This window comes from Schistocerca cancellata, chromosome 5 (genome assembly GCF_023864275.1).
Source record: "Schistocerca cancellata isolate TAMUIC-IGC-003103 chromosome 5, iqSchCanc2.1, whole genome shotgun sequence".
Classification (NCBI taxonomy): Eukaryota; Metazoa; Arthropoda; class Insecta; order Orthoptera; family Acrididae; genus Schistocerca; species Schistocerca cancellata.
The window spans coordinates 197,682,881-197,702,113 of NC_064630.1; the positions used below are offsets into that span (position 1 = coordinate 197,682,881).

Sequence of the window (19,233 nt, forward strand, 5' to 3'; positions counted from 1 at the left end):
AATCTCAATAGATTAACATTGTAGCAAAACTTAATGGAATTCAGATGAAAACTTGCCAGAATTCAGATTTCTCTGCCAAGATATGTAACATCTACTGCCACAGCTGTGTAATTTAAATAAGTTTTTATCTGTAGATATACAGTACTGGTGGGTCAATCCAAATGAAGTGGTCCAATAAAAATTAAGTTGGTTGCTTGATGATTTTTAAATATTTTCATTGTCTTATATGTGATTACACTATAATTGAGAAGTTCAAAATAGTTTTTTAAAATAATTTATCTTGCACCTTTATGCCATTTTTATTTGTAGGTGCGCGATGATTTTTCAGTCTGGAGACATTAGCGAAAATATTAATATCTCTGCACTGGGGTAAATTACAACATTGCAGCTGACATGATTGTTGTTAGAAAAGTGTCCTCTACAAATTGTCTATTACACTCAATACCCTAAACTCAAAAATAACCTCCAAAGTTTGGTATCCAAATTTACACTACTAGCCTCATATAGAGCAAGAACACTTACAAATGTTTTCTTAATTTTTTATAAATTTTTGAAATTTGAAAATTTTCATTTTTTGTTAAGTTTGGTGTTAGTTACCTAAGGTGAGACTGAATATAAAAATATGATTTTTGCACAGTTTGTACACCTATATGGTAGCAACATACTGTAAAAATTTCAACATTGATATCTGACTGTGAACAAAGATATGAATCTTTGAAAATGAGGAGATAATTCACATTACCGGTACTCTACATCTGATCTTATGACTGTTGCCTATTCACATGTGTGATATTGGAAGAATACAATCAATTATTATTGAATTAAGGTACTGAATGATATACGAATAGTGGAAACATCACTGAAATTAACATTTATATTATTTTGACATACTTAAAATAAATTTTTTCAATTAATATCCTTCGAGATGCGACTGTTCCTAAACCTGGTGGTGAATGTTAAGAACACTTATTTCTTCACACAGCTTCTGTGATATAGCTAGAATAAGACCTACAGTTGGTGTGGTAAGTTCAAGCACTGAAAGTTTCTTTAAAACGTTATTCATTGGTAACCGAACTTTGTCACTAGTAGATTTCTTGAATGATGTTCTTAGGCCCACAGGGTGGTAAAAATGCACAAAGACATTGTTTTCCAAACTTATTCTTTCAACCTCTGCAAGCCACCACTGTCCATCATACACGCATGCCACTATGTCATTCAGTGTTAAAGACAGAGATGTAATTTTACTGACACAATGATCCTCATAAATTTTGGTTTCTGATGTTACATAGCATCGAACCAAGTTTTATGCAGTGCCAAGGAATTTGTGGAAATGCCTTGTTCCTTTCATTGCTATACAGTTTTCAAATCTGGTTTGAAGTGTTGTCTTCACATGCAGGACCACTTCTTCTTTCTTGATCAGAAAATAGGTAATGCCTTTAATATTATCTTTGCAAAAGACATACATGTCCTATACTGTGAGAATTTGGTCTGTGGTTGGCCTTTGTAGGCTGGCTTTACTTACTTCACATTTTGTTGTACCTCCTACTCCATCACATGCATTTTTACCATGGCAAGATGCAAAAAAGTGCCTTTGAGCCTCCAACCCAAAGTCTACTTTGTGGTTGCACAGATTTGAAAAATTCTTTTTATTCTTTATACTGACTACTTCTTCCATCTGAAAAGTATATCAGCTTCTCAACCTTGGGAAATTTTCTTTTGTGTAATTATTACATACTTTTGAAACACGTGTACAGCCAAACTGTTGTGCTCCATGTAGTCACGTAGCATGCAAATTGAAGAACTGCAAACTTCATCTTTCTCATTTTTAAAGTAGAGAATAAATGGATGCACTGTTGCCTGGTCATTGACCCAATGGTACCCTTGTATTGCATCCTGAATCACAAGTGTACAATTTTCCACAAAATCAGCTAGCACTACACATTCAGTTTCATGAAGTTGTGCTTTTTTGTCCTTCAGAAACTTACTTTGGATTTTAGAAACATAGTGGTGACTTTTCAGTTTTTGTAAGTCATCAATTAAAGATTACGAGTACTCTTCCTGAGATTTAACCACTGTTATAATTTCTGCTCTGTCAGTTGTGACCCACTGTTTGAAGGTAATACTGTCTGGCATTTCCTCATCATATCCATGAAACAATTCAGTAACGGTTGCCTTACCAAAGCATTTATTACACAAACTCATCATGAAGTCATAACTGTTAGTATCACAGACCGTTAAATCTCATAACTCTAGCAATTTTGCACTCACAATCATCAGTTTGACATTTTGATGTTATAAACAACTTAAGATCACTGAGTTTTGCACCCGCAATCATCAGTTTGACATTTTGATGATATAAACAAACACATACGAAGTGTGTCTCTGAGGATCCAGCCAAAATACACCACTTATGGTGGAGGTCACAAAATTTTGACCTTCCAATTTTGCATTCAGGGTGAGAATTTTTGAAAGCTACATAAAGTTCATTTAAATTTGACAGCACTAGTTGTTACTGCTTTGTTACTTTAACTCCATTTGTAACAAATCTTTACTGTCTTTACAACTTGGGCACATTGTACTGTTTTCATCATCTTCAAAAAACTGGTGGATCTTTTTAATTGTTTCTTCACTTATACCTACTCCTTTGTTCTTTCCCAAAAGTGAAAGAATACTGTGCTCTTTCACTAATTTTTTGGTTAGTTTAACCAAATGATGAGAAACAATGAATTTATGAACTATTTTTTCTCTTGACCATGATCCAGGGAGCAAACTTAAAAGTTTAGCTGTTTCCTCTTTAGATGTGACTGAACATTTAATTTTTAATTTCTCTATTAAGCTCAAATATTCAGTGTCAGATGGTGCTGGTGGTAGGTTTTCTTCTTCTTTAGAAATAATGTTGGTATCTGTATTATTACAGCATGATTCCAAGTCTTTTCTAATTTTGTCTGAAATTTGTTGCACCTTATTTTCAATAGCTGCTTTTCTTTATCTGCTACTTAATTTTATTAATTTCAAAGCCTGAGATACATCTAACTTAGAACAAGCAAAATCCAATATGCGAACAGCTTCCTCATTAGGAATATAAATGTCATGAACAAGGTTACATGATTCTGGTTCTGGATTCACAACAAATGTTTTTGAGTAACTATTTGGGCACAGGGAATTTCCAGAAATCATATTACATTTCACTTGGGAAGCTGTTTCACTCTCACATAACAAGGACAAATGTTCAAGTTTTATTTCCCTCAAACCTTTAGTAATAGGCTTTTTATGAACTTTAAGTGGAGCACAGCACTTTCTTCCAAAAATGTGGTTGTACTTCAGAATATATTTTTTCTCATGATACTCAAACACTGATGTTGCAGAAGAACTTACTCGAAATTTAAACAAAGTTTGTCTAACTTCATCAAAGTCATTGACATTTTTCAAGTTTTTTGAAACTGAGCAGTAAACTGTTTTGTGACACACTTCACTTACTATCTGTCCAACAGAGTACTGTTCATCCATGTTACTGCATTCCAGTTAATTTCTCAAAATTAATTACAAATTACACACAGAACAAAGCACATAACACACTCGATGAAGTATGTACATCCACAAACTGAGTAAGAAATGGGCTACAGTAGTATGAAAGCAGTATTAAGTATTCAGTAGGCTAAAGATATATGCATGGTAAAAAGAAGAAGATTTGGTGTAGATGACCTGTAGAAGTCGAGGTCATTAGAGATGGGCTGTAAGGTTGTATTAGAGAAGGAAATTGTATGTATCTTTTTCATTGCACCTTTTTTAGGATTTACCTGAGAAATTGAAAGGAGCTATGGCAAACCTTAATTTGGATGGTAGGCAGGGATTTTAATTCCTGGTTCTTTGGAATGTGAACTTGGTGTCATAATAACATTACCTCCTCATTAACTTACATTGCCCAAAAAATTAAATTAAAACCTGTGTATCATGTCTATAATATCATTAAAACAGTAATAATACTGTAAGAGCAGAATCAGGTCTGCATTACAAGTCAGAATACTGAATAATGTGATTAACAGTAAAAGGACAATACAAATTAAATATGAAGGCAGAAAAAATACAAACTTGGTTTTTTGGAATAAACCACAGAATGAAAGTGGTACATTTCTTGTCTTATTTATTCATCTCTAGACCATTTTGTGCAACAGTATTGGACAAGTCAGAAATATTACAGGAATAATATATACATATAAAACAATTAACAGAGTAGGGTATGATAATATGAAGATACGGGAGAAGTCGGGCATGGCCTAATCGAAGGAACCATCCCAGCATTCACCTTAGCAACTTGGGGAATCCACGGAAAACCCTAGTCAAGGCCAAGCAGATGGGAAATAAATCTCAGTCTTCCTGAATGTGAAACCAGTACATTAAGAGTGGAGTAATCCACGGAAAACTCTAATGGAAAACCCTAGTCAAGGCCAAGCAGATGGGGAATAAATCTCAGTCTTCCTGAATGTGAAACCAGTACATTAAGAGTGGAGTATGCACTTTGCTCAGTACATAAGTGGAAGGGGTATTCCAAGTACATCATCTATACTGTGAGTGCAATATGTACAATAAGTAAATCAATGAACAAGAAATTATGAAAATAAAAACACTACTGAAAAAGTGAAAACATTTCAGCACATTTCATGACACTGCGGAAATGTACACTTTGCATACCGTATTTACTCGAATCTAAGCCGCACTTTTTTTCCGGTTTTCGTAATTCAAAAAACCGCCTGCGGCTTAGAATTGAGTGCAAAGCAAGCTGAAGTTATGAAAAATGTTGGTACGTGCCGCCACAACTAACTTCTGCCGTCGAATATATGTAGCGCTATGCAGGCATACTTTGTAGGCACAAAGATAAATACTGGCGCCAAAACCTCTGCGTCAGTAAATAAATTTTTTAAAAAGAAGTGAAAGACGAGCTTTTTTTCTTCGCCGCGAGTTTCGACCACTGCATTTTCATACATTATCCAACGAAGTAAATACAAATTCCGTATTGTTCATCTTCGAATGTAGCACAATTTCAGTGTACTACGAAAATCTGACTGGCAAGACTGTTTGGGATGTTTGTCAATATGGCCAACTCTACGTTCTGAATTTTTTCCTATCTGTGAGAAGAGATGGTTACTAATAGGAACCTGATGAAATTTGAATCACATACAGTATTCTCTTCACCATAAGAATAATACGAATATAAACATTTTGCCATGTATTCTTTCGTGTTTGCTGCTATCTCATTTAAATCCTGTCTGCCTAATAAACTACGAAACTAGAGTGAGACAACAGCAAACGCGGAAGAATATACGTATCGTGTCATGTTTATATTCGTATTATTCTTATGCCTAATAGTGATGCAGTCAGAAATGAAGCACGGCAAGTGACTAGATTTTTAAATCTAAGATGACTAATTTCTGTGCAGAATTTGATGTAATAAAGAAGCGGCCGCAAAGATTTTCAAACGGAGAAAAATTTTCGCCTAACTCTCGTTCAGAACATGTTCTATCATACGCAGTCTATTATTTGATTCTTGTTGATCATTATCAAAGAAAGCAGCAGTGTAAGTAACAACAAATAGCAGTCTCTTGCCATTGTTTCGCTAATGAGACGATTCCTCTCTTTTTTTTTATTGTACGCGGCAGTAGCGCGCACAAAAGCAAGCCATGCCGCGAGCCGCGACAGGCCATAAACACGCACTATCAGAATGCGACAAACAATGCACGACACAGTGCGGTAATGCATTTTCAGCTTAAGAGTGACGCAAACACCTATAACAAAGAAAACGGCACTTATCAGATCAAAGCAAAATAAGCAATCGATTCAAACCAGACGAAGTACGTGAAAAAGGAAGGGTACCCGTATAAATACGGACGGAGCACCTGATGCATAGCAATGGCTACGTGGTAAAGCTTAACTGCTAAGCTTACGACTCAAACCAAACTACTGTAGCTGTATCGTCATTCATTCGACCTAAATTGTGTCTCATATTACAATGGACCAACTTTGTTTTGATTTGGAGGTGCGGCCTAAAACTTTTCTCTCCCCTTGAATTTCGAGTCTCAAATTTCAGGTGCGGCTTAGATTCGGGAAATTTTTTTTTCCTTTATTTCGAGTCTCATTTTTCAGGTGCGGCTTAGATTCGAGTGCGGCTTAGATTCGAGTAAATACGGCAATAAGTAAATCATTGATTTAGTTAAATCATGACACTTTGATAAAAAAAAAACCCAAAAAATAAAATACATGAACACATTATATAGCATTGCTGAAAATTATAATGCATGCAGTAGCATTACATCATGTCTCAGAGGAGGTGTATTTCACTGCATTTGAGGGAAGAAATGAAATAGCATATGTTGACAGAGTACAAAGAATTCATCAATAAATGAGGGTCTAGTAATTCCGTAAGCTAAAATCTTAGACTTGATGTTAGACAGCTGAGGATTTTCTGAATGTTTTTGTTTCAGTGTTTTGTTGAATACAGTTCTACTATGCCATCCTTCTCCCATGCAGTGTATCATAGTAGATATAGCCATTTGTATTTTATTTTCATTTAATGGTCATTTAAGCAGTCTACTTATTAATGCCTGACAAAAATGTTTTTTTTTTTTTTGTGTTGTAGCATCAAGAAGTAGCTAGAATAATGGAATCAGTAGTTATGAGCTTTTGGATGGTCCCCAAAATGTGCTTCTGCTGACTGCTCGTAAGTAATAACTGCAAAACATTAACGATATTATTGCATTCATGTTCTACGATAAGCTTAATGTTTTTGTGTATTTTATTCAATTCATATATTAAATTGGGAACATTTTGGTAAGTGCAACATAAGAGTAAAATATCATCCAAGTGTTCTTTGTGGTAGAACATTACTGAGAACATGTTAGTGCATAGCAGGAGAGAGGAACCTCCACACATCTGTGTGAGTGATGCATTGCTGATCACTGGGACATATCATACATTGCATAGTTTGCATCTGAAAGCTTCTGGTAAGAAGCTACTTACACAGCTGATTGTCAGAAATATTCAATCTGATCCAAGCAGTATCCATCATAGCTCTGTGATTTAGAATATGTTGACAAGTCTTTTTTGGGGATAAATTTGTCTAAAAGACAGGACTGCAGAATAAATATAGTTACTGTTGATACAGCTACTACTAAAATTAAATATTGCAACTTCAATAAAGTAAAGGATATTAAAGGAAAAGCATTTAGAGACTTCCACCAAAACATCAGAAACCTAACAATAAAAACTCAAACATTGGAAAATCCAGGATGGAAGGTAACAATATTATGAGAAGAAAAGTTGCTGCTCACCATATAGTGGAGATGCTGAGTCACAGATAGGCACAACAAAAAGATTTTCACACTTAAAGCTTTAGGCCAATGGCCTTTGTCAACAATAGACACAAATATGCCCACACACACTCACGCAGATGCAACTCACACACACGACTGCAGTCTCAGGCAACTGAAACCACACTGAGAGCAGCAACACCAGTGCATGATGGGAGTGGTGACTGGGTGGGGGAAAAGAGGAGGGGGGAGGGGAAGGGATAGTATGGTGGGGATGGCGGACAGTGAAGTGCTGCAGGTTGGGTGGCGGGCAGGTGAGAAGTGGGGAGGGGGAGGGGGAAGTAGTAGAAAAGGAGAGAAATAGAGATAAATAAATAAAAAATAAAATTAAATAAATAAAAAAACGCTGAGTGTGATGGTGGAATGATGGCTATGTAATGGTGGAATGGGAGCAGGGAAGGGGCTGGATGGTGAGGATAGCAAGTAATGAAGGTTGAAGGTTGAGGCCCGGAGGGTTACGGAAACTAGGATGTATTGCAGGGTAAGTTCCCACCTGTGCAATTCAGAAAAACTGATATTGGTGAGAAGGACCCATATGGCACAGAATTTGAAGCAGTCATTGAAATGAAGGATATCATGTTTGGCAGCGTATTCAGCAACAGGGTGGTCCACTTGTTTCGTGGCCACAATTTGTTCGTGGCCATTCATGCAGACAGACAGCTTGTTGGTTGTCATGCCTATATAGAATACGGCACAGTGGTTGCAGCTTAGCTTATAGACCACATGACTGGTTTCACAGGTAGCTCTGCCTTTGATAGGATAGGTGATGTTAGTGTCTGGATTGGAGTAGGTGGTGATGGGAGGATGTATGGGACAGGTCTTGCATCTATGTCTACTACAGGGGTATGAGCCATGAGGTAAGGGACTGGGAGTAGGGGTTGTGTAAGGATGGATGAGTATATTGTGTGATGAGTAAATTGTGTAGGTTCGGTAGACATCGGAATACCACTGTGGGAGGGGTGGGAAGGATAGTGGGCAGGAAATTTCTCATTTCAGGGAAAGACGAGAAGTAATTGAAACCCTGGTGGAGAATGCAATTCAGTTGCTCCAGTCCTGTATGGTACTAAGTTACAAGGGGAATGCTCCTCTGTGGCTGGACGGTGGGGCTTTAGGAGGTGGTGAGAGACTGGAATGATAAGGCACGGGAGATTTATTTATGCACATGGTTGGGAGGATATTTATGGTTAGTGAAGGCTTCAGTGAGACCCTCAGTATATTTTGAGATGGACTGGTCATCAATGCAGATGCGACAACCATGCATGGCTAGGCTGTACAGAAGGGACTTCTTGGTATGGAATGGGTGGCCGCTGTCGAAGAGGAGGTATTGCTGGTGGTTGGTAGGTTTCATATGGATGGAGGTAATGATGAAGCCATCTTTGAGGTGGAGGTCAACATCTAGGAAGGTGGTTTGTTGGCTTCAGTAGGACCAGGTGAAGCAAATGGGGGAGAAGTTGTTGAGGTTCTGGAGGAAGGTGGATAGGGTGTCCTCACCTTCTATCCAGATAGCAAAGATGTCATCAGTGAATTTAAGCCAGGTAAGGGGTTTAAGATTCTGGGTGTTTAGGAAGGATTACCCTAGGTGACCCATGAATAGGTTGGCATAGGATGGTGCCATGTGGGTGTCCATAGCCCTACCCCAGATTTGTTTGTAGGGAATGCCTTCAAAGGAGAAGTAATTTTGGGTGAGGATATATTTGCTCATGGCGACTAGGAAGGAGGTTGTTGGTTTGGAGTCCATCAGGCGTTGGGGAAGGTAGTGTTCAATAGCGGTAAGTCCATGGCCATTAGGAATGTTAGTGTACAGGGAGGTGTCATCAATTGTGATGAGTAGGGCACCGTGGGGTAACAGGAACTGTGAAGAGACGGTGGAGGAAATGGTTGGTATCATCTATATAGGAGGGTAGGTTCCGGGTAATAGGTTGAAGGTGTCGTGTATGAGAGCAAAGATTCTCCCAGTGGGGGTACAGTAACCAGCCGCAATGGGGCATCCTGGATGGTTAAGTTTATGGACTTTAGGAAGCATGTAAAGGTAGGAGTGTGGGGAGTTTTAGGGGTGAGTAGACTGATGGACTCCAGGGAGAGGTTCTGGGATGGGCCTAAGGATTTGAATAGTGACTGAAGATCCTGCTGAATTACTGGAATGGGGTCTGTTTGTAGGTGGAAGTACCTGATAGCTGGTGGAGTCGTTCTGCTAGGTAATCCTTGTGGTTCAGAACAACAGTGGTGGAGCCTTTGTCCACAGGTAGGATTATAATGTCGGGATCAGCTTTTAGATGATGGACTGCAGTTCTTTCTGCAGATGTGAGGATAGTCTGTATGTTGAGGGATTTGGGGAATGATGGCGAGGCAAGGTTTTAGGTTAAGAAACTCTGGGGATGGGTTGGGTGGAGGAGTGAAATAAGTTAGGCAAGGTTCAGTATTGGTCTTTGGTTGCATCTGATTGGTCGAGTTGGTGGCGAAAAAGTGTTTCCACTGTAGGGACTGGTAGAAGAAGAGAAGGTCTTTAACATTCCTCCAGAATGTCAACAACTTCTCCCCCATTTGCTTTACCTGGTCCTACTGAACCCAACAGGCCACCTTCCTAGATGTTGACCTCCAGCTTCATCAGTACCTCCATCCATATCAAACCTACTAACCACCAGCAATACCTCCACTCTGACAGCTGCCACCCATTCCATACCAAGAAGCCCCTTCCGTACAGCCTAGCCACCCGTGGTTGTCGCAGCTGCAGTGATGAGCAGTCCATCTCGAAATATACCGAGGGTCTCACTGAAGCCTTCACTGACCGTAATTATCCTCCCAACCTTGTACAAAAACAAATCTCCTTTGCCTTATCTTTCCAGTCTCCCACCACCTCCCAAATTCCCATCGTCCAGCCACAGAGGAGCATTCCCCTTGTAGCTCAGTATCATCCAGAACTGGAGCAACTGAATTACATTCTCTGCCAGGGTTTTGATTACCTCTCGTCTGGCCTTGAAATGAGAAATGTCCTGCCCACTATCCTTCCCACCCCTCCCACAGTGGTATTCCACTGTCCACCAAACCTACACAATATACTCATCCATCCTTACACAACACCTGCTCCCAATCCCTTACTCATGGCTCATACCCCTGTAATAGACATAAACACAAGACCTGTCCCATACATCCTCCCACCACCATGTACTCCAGTCCGGTCACTAACATCACCTACCCTACCAAAGGCAGGGCTATCTGTGAAACCAGTCATGTGGTCTATAAGCTAAGCTGCAACCACTGTGCTGCATTCCATGTAGGCATGACAACCAACAAGCTGTCTGTCTGCAGGGATGGCCACGAACAAACTGTGGCCACGAAACAAGTGGAACACCCTGTTGCTGAACACACTGCCAAACATGATATCCTTCATTTCAATGACTGCTTCACAGCCTGTGCCATATGGATCCTTCCCACCAACATCAGCTTTTCTGAATTGCACAGCTGGGAACTTTCCCTCCAATACATCCTACGTTCTCGTAACCCTCTGGGTCTCAACCTTCATTAGTCGCTGTCCTCACCCATCCCTGCTCCTATTCCAGCACTACATAGCCATCATTCCACCATCACACCCTACGTTTTCTTATTTATTTAATTTTATTTTTTATTTATTTATCTCTATTTCTCTTCTTTTCTACTACTCCTCCTCCCCCTCCCCACATCTCATCTGCCCACCGCCCAACTTGCAGCACTTCACTGTCCGCCATCCCCACCATACTATCCCTCACCCTCCCCATCCCAGCCTCCTCCTTTCCCCCAGCCAGTTGCCACTCCCATCATGCACTAGTGTTGCTGCTTGTAGTGTGGTTTAAGTTGCCTGAGACTGCAGTCGTGTGTGAGTTGCATTTGCGTGAGCGTCTGTGTGCTTATCTGTGTCTTGTTGATAAAGGCCATTGGCCTAAAGCTTTAAGTGTGTAAATCTTTTTGTTGTGCCTATCTGTGACTTGGCATCTCTACTATATGGTGAGTAGCAACTTTCCTTATCATGATATGGTAACAAATGAAAAAGGGGAAATTCTCATTTCTGTTCTGGAAAATGAAAAGATGATGGAATTTCAGCAGACTTGTTTTGCTTATTAGAAAACCACATGGAAATCACTGGAAATGAACAGATTCATTGTGGTGGATACATGCTGCTACCACACTACTGCAGAACTCATGAAAAGTAAGGGGGAGTGGCTGTACATGCAAATAATTGGGTTAAGTCGCAGGCCCTGCATGTTAATGAACATGGTGTTGAACAGTGTTTTGAATGTTGTAACACAATAGTTGACCTGGAAACATACAGTCATATAGTACTGACAGTTTACCAACAACAATAACTACCAGTGTTTTGTGAAAATGACAGAAACTGCCAAAGTAAAAAATACACATTAAATTTCTCAAAATGCAGCACATGTAATGGAAAAAAAACCATGCTTCTAAAGAAAAGAGGCCAAAACTATCGTACAAGTGAAGTAAACTATAAATGCATTTACAGTCTCAGGTACTTTTTCCTAAGTCTGCTATTTTTAACAATGGCTCCCACTATTCTTGGAAATAATATTTGCTTCACAAATAAATGTAGCTTACCTCATACTTGGTAAAAATGAAATATTTCTAATAAATAATTTCTCATAAATCCGAACATATTCAGAACTAAGCATCATAGCGAACTAAGTGAAAACATTAGAATGTTGTCAGTCAATGACAAAAATCATTCATAGATAACATCAGTGGCAATTTTCTACTATTGAGGCTTAACTAAACCACCTACTCCAAATATTTGACAAAGTCAGAAATACAAGTAGGTTATTGCAAAAAGGGTCATATATCTAGACATGTGATACAAATCAACCACGCATTGTACATTCATGTTGGCATAACCTCAACAAAATTTGCAGATTAAGGCTAACATAGATCTCTTGCTATGCTACAAGTGAGTCTCATACCATATTTAGTTTTCTTGGCTTTCATTGAGAAAACTAGTGAATTCTAAGATAACATAGACCTCAGGTTATGGTACAGATCAGACTGTCACAACAGATAACTTTTCCTGCAGTCAGATTTTTTGGCTTCACCAACTCACAACTAAACTATTGCAGGGTGTATACGACCCGGGACAACCGGGATATCCGGGAGAAACCCAGGAATTTTTTCATCCAGGATAAAACCGAGAAAAACCCGGGAATTGTTTAGAATTCCGGGAATTTTTCATTGTCTTAGTTTTCAGTTAAATTTTTGTGATTTTGACTGATGAGAACCAATACTCTAACAAAGAATATTATTGTATCCTGCTACTGCTGAATTACTGCAGCAACAAAACATGAACGGGAGAAAAAAAAACGAATATAAAACGCAAATAAAACTTAAGTTGCAAAGGAAATGCGTCGTATACAGCAATAAAACAGTGCTCATACAAGCGTCTGACAACAGTAAAGTGTGTCAAAATCTTTGGGAACACTATACAATGCTTTATAACAACAAATTGCCTCCGATGAGCGTGACGTGACAACTGTTTAAATTAGATTCGTTTGAGCAGTTGCGGGGAGGCTCTTGCGCATGCGCAGTTGAGTCGCGTATGAGTAGTACCTCCTCCCGCTTCTAGTTACGGAAGTGTGGCTGCACGCCACTACTTACTGTTGCCCCTGTTCGGAAATATCGTAGATCCGGGGCTGATGCACAGAGCAGTCCGAGTTGTGGTGGGGAGACCTGTGTTTACGTTCAGTGATTTTGTTGTTTCCTCTTTGTTCATTGCTCTCACGTTAAATGACAACAAAAAGGATTTTTGTGGCCGGGAGCTATCAAATGAATTAAAATACGTTCCCATAATTACGGCAGGCTAAAATATGTTAATAGTTTCAGATTTTATTTCCACCTTTGACAGTCAAGCATTAATCGCCTTACAGAACAATGAAGTTATTTTTTGGGCTTACTGCGTCATCGTAGCTGCGCAAGAGTGGTGACGCCAGTTATCTTGCGCTTTCTTACAACTGCTGAAATGAATCTAACAGGTCGCGAGAAAAAATTGCGAATAGTGGTTTGATAAGCGTTACATTCAAAGCAGATTTCCTTTTAGGCAAGATGGACTGTGTGCGAGAATGTACGATGAATTTCTTAAATCACAAAGCTTTTGACTCTCATTTAAAAGTCAACTCTTTGAGGACGACCATTTAGAATTTCGAGCCCAGAAGATGAGACATTTGCATCGTTATTTAAAATTTTACTGGAACATTTGTGTGATGTATCTTAAAGTGTATCACGCGCAAAAAAGATCGACATTATACGTGGAAGCTTAGCTTCTCTTCCAACTTATTAATCTTCGAGACCAATATTATATGTGAATGCTATGAATATTATTTTAAGCCATTAACTTTTCTTATTTGTGTATTCGCGCTACCTAAGAGTGATCTTGCTATTGGCTGACTACATCACATGTCCTATTGCTGTCGTCAGATGGAGAGATCACGTGAATGAGCTATGACGCTTAGAAAAATGCACCGCAATCTCAATTTCAATGCTTCGGAAAGTGACATGCGTTGTTTGGTGGAATTCAAATTTATACCTTCGTAATACAAAAATATGCAACGTACATGTTGCTGCACATCAAAGGTCTTTCAAAACGTGTTTTTCCCCTGAGTTTCGTTTCTAAAGTGCCGGGAAATTCTACGTCAGTATATAAAACCATAAACATTCAAAGGATTGATGACTTTTACAGTGCCGAGGAAGAGTATACTGTCACTTAACATGGAAAAAGTGTATTTTCAAACGGGAGAAAGCGTATTTTTAACCGGGAAATTCGGGAAAAATCCGGGAATTTTTTTTCCTTGTCCACGTATACACCCTGTATTGCATTCCAACCTAGGCTAGACCTCAAGCTACACTACAGATCAGTCTCTCACTGCAGATACATTTATGCTTTCAGATTCGTTTGCTTCACCACCTCACAACCAATCTAACCTGTCTTAGACCTTGGGCTACACTACAGATCAGCCTGTCACCCCAGATACCTTCTCATCTGTCAGATTCATTGGCTTCACCAGCTCACAAGCAGACTGTTGCATTCCAACCTTACCTAGACCTTGGGCTACACTACAGATTGATCTGTCACCACATTTACCTTTTCTGCTGTCAGCCTCATTGCCTTTGCCAACTCACAACCTAACTGTTCCACTCCAACCAAATCTAGATCTTGCACTAAGTTACTGTCCAGCCTGTTTCCAATTATATCTTTTGTGCTGTCAGATTCATTGTCTTCGCCAACACACAACCGCCCTGTTGCATTCCAACATAACCTAGAACTCATGTTACGCTACAGATCAGTGTGTCACCACAGACACCATTTCCACTGTAAGATTCGTTGACTTCACCAAATCACATCCAAATCTAGGCCTCAAGATAAACCAATCCATTATTGTAACATTAAGCTGTTCTCTTGAGTCACAAAGTAAATAAACACTCTCTCAGAAATTCGGAACTTCTTCCATAATTTGAGAAAATACATCTCTCTTTTCACACTACTTCTCCTCAATGTGTACTCAATTGCTTTCTACGAAGTTGCTAACACCAGTGTCAAAGTGCTCCTGCTCTTTGCTGATATACAAGTACTAGTACAATGGCCACTTAAGTGTTTATCTTTTCCTGTGTTTTCCTCATAGAATATTTATTAAGTTTCATGTGTGTTTCTCTGTTTAGGAGGTTTAATCTAGTGATTTTGTAAGTGTAAATTCATTCAGTCTGTAGCACAATAATTGCTCAATGAACAGTCAGTTACATAGCTCACTAACGCATCAGCGCTCATTGGCAACACATCAGGAGTGTAGCAAGCTGCATCTCTAGAATTGTCTGCTTTTGTAGTTCACTTCTTCAGTTACATCTTGCTAGGATGGCTAGGGTGTGTGCATACTGTATGCAGATGTAGGAGGAGCTGGCCACAGTTTGCGAACAGCTGAATCTGCTTTTGGCTATGGTCAGTCACCTTCATGCTGCTGCCTCGGAGTGCTGTGGTGGTGCAGACTGTGGCACATCACATGGGACACCTCAGGTGTCACTTGTTTTGCCCCCTGGCTCTGCTTTTGAAGCACCTCCTTGTGCCCCCAACACCTTGGAGCTGCCTTCACAGCAGGGTGAGTGGCAGCTGGGATGCATTTGCGTCGCTTGAGGCAGAGGGCCAATGTGGAGACTGGCTGCCTAGGCTCACCTATTCACCCTGTGAATGGACAGGTGCCTGCTCATTCAGCATGGACTGAGAAGGCACATGTGGGGGAGGGGTCTACTAGTTATTGGGTGCTCCAGTGTTAGGCACGTTGTGGAGTCCCATAGGCAGATATCATTCAGGACTGGAAAGGAAGCCAATGTGCACTTGGTATGTCTGCCAGGGTTCCTCATAATAGATGTGGAGGTGGTCTTACCTATGGCTATCAAGCATGCAGGATGCAGTCATCTGCATTTGTGACTCACGTTGGCACCAACGGCACCTGTCACATGGGTTCTGAGGCAATCCTCAATTTGTACTGGCAGGTGGCAGAGGCAATGAAGACTGCTGGCCTCACATGGGGTGCAAGCAGAGCTCGCAATTTGCAGCATTGTTCCCAGCGTTGATCGGGGTCCTATGATCTGGAGCCAAGTGGAGGGTCTCAATCAAAGGCTTCATCGACTCTGTGACGGTCTCGGCTGCAGATTTCTAGACCTGTGTTATCACGTGGGGATTTGTAAGACTCCCCTTGATAGGTCAGGGGTGCTCTACACAAAGGAAGCACCTACTCAGGTAGCAAAGTATTTGTGGAGCGCATGTGAGGGTTTTTTAGACTAGGCAGTAGTTTGACGTGCTCTGATGAACACTTGCCAGTCAGTATGCAGTGATGGAAATAAAATGGTGATCATAATTTTATCAGTAAACTGACAAAGTATTTGTAATTAAGTTCCCGAATTTACTGTCCTCGAGGAAAGTTATTGTGCTCAAATTATTCTTGGGACCAAGAGCTGGCTGAACCCAAAGTGGAAAGCTCTGAGATATTTAGCGAGTCATGGAACATATATCATAAAGACGGATTAGAAGCCATAGGAGGGGGAGTGTTCATTGTAATTGACAAAAATATTGTCTCTGTTGAGGTCGAAGTTGAGTGTGACAGTCTAGTCATCTGTCCGCATATAGCAGGTGTAGGTGAAACCTAGTTAATTGTTGGATATTTTTACTGGCTAAGTAATTCTGCTATGACAGTTCTATAGTCATTCAAAGAAAGTCTATGGTCAATAGTGCGTAAATACCCAGATCATGTGATACTTGTTGGATGCGACTTTAACCTGCAGAGTATAAACTTGGATGTCTATGGATTCATTGCAGGGGGTACAGACACACATTCATGTGAAATACTTTGAACACATTTTCTGAAAACTATCTTGAGCAGCTAGCTCAGCAGCTCACACACAATGGAAACATATCAGACCTCATAGCTACTAACAGGCCAGACCTTATCGATAATGTCAGTATATAAACGAGTATTAGTGATCATATTGTCATTATAGCAACTATGATTACAAAAGTTAATAAATCAGTCAAGAAGCCAGGAGAGTGTTTCTGCTAGATAAAGCAGATAAGCGGTTATTAGCATCTCAAATAGTGAATTGGCATGACTTAGTTCCAGTAAGATGGATGTAAAGGAATTATGGGCAAAGGTTAAGCAGATTGTAAATTGTGGTCTGGAGAGTTATGTGCTGAGTAAGTGGACAAAGGATGGAAAAGACCCACCATTGTTTAATAATGAAATTTGGTAGATGCTGAGGAAACAGAGGCTGTTCCACTCAAGGCTCAAAACGGAATGTACAAAAGATGACAAGCCAAGGTTAGTGGAGATTTGTGCATCTGTGAAAAGATCTATGTGTGAAACATATGTTCAAATGTGTGTGAAATCTTATGGGACTTAACTGCTAAGGTCATCAGTCCCTAAGCTTACACACTACTTAACCTAAATTATCCTAAGGACAAATACACACAGCCATGCCCGAGGGAGGACTCAAACCTCCCCTGGGACCAACCGCACAGTCCATGACTGCAGCGCCTTAGACCGCTCGGCTAAAACATACAACAAATAACACCATTACACCTTAACAAAAGATTTGGCAGAGAAACCATGAAAATTCTGGTCTTACATAAAATCACTAAGGCTTACATTTAGCCCTTGTTGACCAGCCTGGTGTGGCAATTGAAGATAGCAAAACAAAATCCGAAGTTTTAAATTTCACGTTCAAGAAATAATTAACATAGGAAACCCGAACAAAAATATCATCATTTGACTATCAGACAGACTCCTGTACGGACAACATAGTAATAAGCATACCTGGCATAGAGAAACAACTTAAAGATTTGATAGCAAATAAATCACTATGTCCAGATGGAATCCCAGTTTGATTTTACAAAGACTGCTCTATGGCACTGGCCCCTTACTAGCTTGCATTTGTCATGAATCTCTCACCCAGCCCAAGTCCCAAGTGACTGGAAAAAGTGCAGATGACTCTGGTGTATAAGAAGGGTAAAAGAGCAGATCTGCAAAATTACAGACCAATATCCCTAACTTCTGTTTGCTGCAGAATCCTTGCACATATTCTCATTTTGAGTGTAATATACTTTCTTGAGACAAGAAGCTTACACCCATGAATCAGCAAGGTTTTAGAAAGCGTCACTTGTGTGAATCTCAGATTGCCCTTTTCTCACATGATATACTGAGAACTGTGGATCAAGGGCAAGAGGCAATTCCATATTTCTAGACTTCCAGAAAGCATTTGACAAAGTGCGCCATTGCAGGTTGTTAATTAAGTTGTGAGCATATGTAATAAGTTCACACATATGTGAGTGGCTCAAAGACTTCTTAAATAATAGAAACCAGTATGTTGTCCTCAACCGCGAGTGTTCATCAGAAACAAGGGTATTGTCAGGAGTGCCCCAGGGAAGTGTGATTCAACTGCTGTTGTTTTCTATGTACATAAATGATTTGGCAGACAGGGCGGGCAACAGTCTGCATGCTGATGATGCCATGGTTTATGGTAAGGTGTCAAAGTTGAGTGTCTGTAGGAAGATACAAGACAACTTGGACAAAATTTCCAGTTGATGTGATGAATGGCAGGTAGCCCTAAATGTGGAAAAATTTGAGTTAATGCGGATAAGTAGGAAAATCAAATCTGTGAAGTTCAGATACAGTATTACTAGTATCCTGCTCGACACAGTCGAGTCATTTAAATATCTGGGCATAACATTGCAGAGCAATATTTGGTGGAAGGAGCATGTTAGAACTGTGGTAGGGAAGGCAAATGGTTGACTTCAGTTTTTTGGGAGAATTCTAGGAAGCAGTGCTTCACCTATAAAGGAGACTGCAAATAGGACACTAGTGTGACCTATTCTTGAGTACTGGTCGAGTGTTTGTGATGCGTAGCAGGTCAAATTGAAGGAAGACATTGAAGCAGTTCAGAACCAGATTGCTAGATTTGTTACCGGTGGGCTCGAACAATGTGTAAGTGTTATGGAGTTGCTTTGGGAACTTGAATGAAAATCGCTGGAGGGAAGGCGATGCTCTTTTCGAGGAACGCTGCTGAGAAAATTTAGAGAACCGGCATTTGAAGCTGATTGCCAAACGATTCTACTGCCGCCAACATACATTGTGCATAAGGACCATGAAGATAAGAGAAACTATGGCTCATAGGGAGGCATGTAGATAGTTGTTTTTCCCTCACTCTATTTGTGAGGGGAACAAGAAAGGAAATGACAAGTAGTGGTACAGGGTACCCTCTACTATGCACTGTATGGTGACTTGTGGAGTATCTGTGTAGATGCGGATGTAGGTACAATTGTCAACATCATCACATAATGCAAGGACCACCACGTAGC

General features: G+C 39.9%; 1 protein-coding gene across 1 annotated transcript in view; it reads left to right on the forward strand.

The window, feature by feature from the left end:
• LOC126187803 (dynein regulatory complex subunit 4) overlaps positions 1-19,233 on the forward strand; it is a 155,987-nt gene that overhangs the window by 6,369 nt on the left and 130,385 nt on the right. The window contains exon 2 of the mRNA XM_049929088.1: positions 6,632-6,712. The gene's annotated coding sequence lies outside the window, so the exon portion shown is untranslated. The remainder of the gene's footprint in view (positions 1-6,631; positions 6,713-19,233) is intronic.